Consider the following 2,500-nt stretch of genomic DNA (forward strand, 5'->3'; position numbering starts at 1 on the left):
TTTTACAAAGTATGTATTGTATAATGCAGATTTATCTTTTAATTAATATTTGTTTTGTAATCTTTTTTTAAGGAATAATATAAGCAGGTTAAAGATGATAACAGACTCATCATGTAATAAACGCAATGCAGTTCCTTATTTACTATGACAAATCAGTACACAGCACACTGCGCAGTAATAGTTTATTTGCTTTAATGTACTTTAGGATTTCATTCCTAGACTCCAAAGATTGACTTCCCCATACTACATAAGACTTATTTATATATTCATTAATCTTTATATTCATTTGTTTATTATTTATTTATTTATTTATTACCTCAATATTCCTAGTATCTTATCACTGTGAATATTACAAAAATAATATAGAAAACGGATATAAAACAGCAAAGCACACAAAATCAACGAGATGGACAACAGCAATACGATACGACAGCGTGTAAAGCGTTCACATTGGGCTTCTTTATGATGGGGAATGAATGGTACATCACCCACTCACTTACAGAGAAGTGGCTCTTCTTAGTTATTACATAGATACTGATGAAATGCTATAAAATACCAAAATTAAACGAGGCTAACCTGTAAGATGAAGTTTGATTTGGGTTCTGTGAGTCGTTGAAAAACATCTTCCAGTCTCACCAATGTAGCTCCAGGAACAATCGGTGCCAGGGATTTTATACACCACATTCGTTTGAGTTCCATAGGAGGCCTAAACTTGGAGGAAGGGAATTCTTGTTGTAAGGTCTTGTGAGGTCTAGTAACAAAGTTAATTCCGTTCTTTAAAAAGAAGACGAGCGAGGGGTTCTGTGATACCACGAACATGAGGAAGGCGGGCCATGGCGGTGGATTTATTTTCAATCAGATTGAAAAACAATACATACTATACAATACATACAATACATGCCCACCAATTCTTCCGGTGAAGGAATAAGTTCCGTGGAAGGCAGGTGGATAGTCGTTGGCAAGAAGGGCGTTAGTGACGTGATTAACTTCAGGCGATTTCCCTTTCATAGTATTCGATAGATTACAATTTCTTTTAGATTAGCGCATTTTCTCTTTCACCGTTTTTACAATTTTTTCACACTTCCATTTTGTATATATTTCCATTTACATCTTAGTTTTTAAAGGCTTTAGTCTGGAAGCGGAAAGCTTACGTTTTTAAATTCTTAATCAGAGAACACTTTTTGACATGTAAATTAGTGAGGTTAACGAATTATGCTACTGGATAATGATTATTAATTTACGAGAAAAAGTGTCTCGAAAACAGAATATCATTTTCCCTGTGACGTGCATCGTGCATTAGCGATCGTCTTCGATTTAATAACTTAAAGTATCTTCTTGAGACTTCTTGAGAGGGTTTTTGCCGAAAAGATATTCACACAGTTCTTGAATTTTCAACAAACTGGAAAAGGTAACTATTCACAGACTTCAGTTCTAAGATTAAGACGGCAGGAGACAGTTTAGCGAGCTACGAGTCAGTCAGACCGTCCTTCAACAGATCAAAGAATCTCAGTCTTATTTAGCTGAAGTGTGTGCTTATTTTACCCTCTTCCAGTCGGAAATTAATTTTCGTTACTAGTTGCTGTGATATTTCTAATTTTTAAAAACATTAACTCTGTAAAGGCGACTGATAATAATAAAAAAAAGGTACATTAATCACTCACTGAAAAACTATGTCCCCAACCCTTTGACACCCAAACCGGCTTAAACTGGCAAGACTTAGTATTTTACTCTGTCTAACGCCAGAGTATTTTACTCGTCATTGGGGAACCCCTGGGAGGCAATGGGTTAACAATTAAAAAGAAAAAACGTTATTTCCGGATATGTCTTCAATAGACCATACCAGTATTGGACTGGAACTAACTTCAATGGAGGCTAATGCGGGGAAATCTTTTCAAATGCAAATACAATTTAATATATTCCCCCGCATTAGCCTCCATTGCAACCTAGTTCCAGTCCAATACTGGGAATACGAATATGGTCTATTCAGGGACAAAATTTTCATGAAATGGCTGCGACAAAAGTCGCATGTGTAAACGGGCCTTAAGAAACATTTTGGAAAGTAAACAGGGTGTTATACAGTGAGACCCGTTTCTCACTGCCAAGATGAATTAAATATTTATGAACATTTGGTAAACGGGTGCCATCATTCACAATTACCTAAGAAACATTTTGGAAATTAAACAAGGTATTACACAGCAAGACCCGGTTTGCGAAAATCACGTCTTAACAAGCACATCTTAACAAGTGTTATTGAAATCCAAAATGAAAATTGGGGGTAACACACGCATTTTTTGAAGATAATTAATCAACAATATTTGTAAAAAGCTTTAAAATACAGAGCAATGTATAGGCGTTCTTTTCCAAATTGAAGCTTAATTATCTCTGAAAAATGCGTGGTTACCCCCAATTTTTTTTTTTGGATACCTAGAGTACTTACTAAGATCTACTTTCTCCGGATAGTTTTAAACCGCGCAAAATTATAGCTGTCTTGGTAAGCATC

The 2,500-nt window shown here is 35.4% G+C and overlaps 1 protein-coding gene across 4 annotated transcripts in view; it reads left to right on the top strand.

Moving 5' to 3' along the window:
- The window catches only part of LOC138033494 (loricrin-like), a 37,188-nt gene that overhangs the window by 17,517 nt on the left and 17,171 nt on the right, over positions 1-2,500 (top strand). The gene's annotated exons all lie outside the window — the stretch shown is intronic.

The sequence above is a fragment of the Montipora capricornis genome, chromosome 14 (assembly GCF_036669925.1).
Source record: "Montipora capricornis isolate CH-2021 chromosome 14, ASM3666992v2, whole genome shotgun sequence".
NCBI lineage: Eukaryota > Metazoa > Cnidaria > Anthozoa > Scleractinia > Acroporidae > Montipora > Montipora capricornis.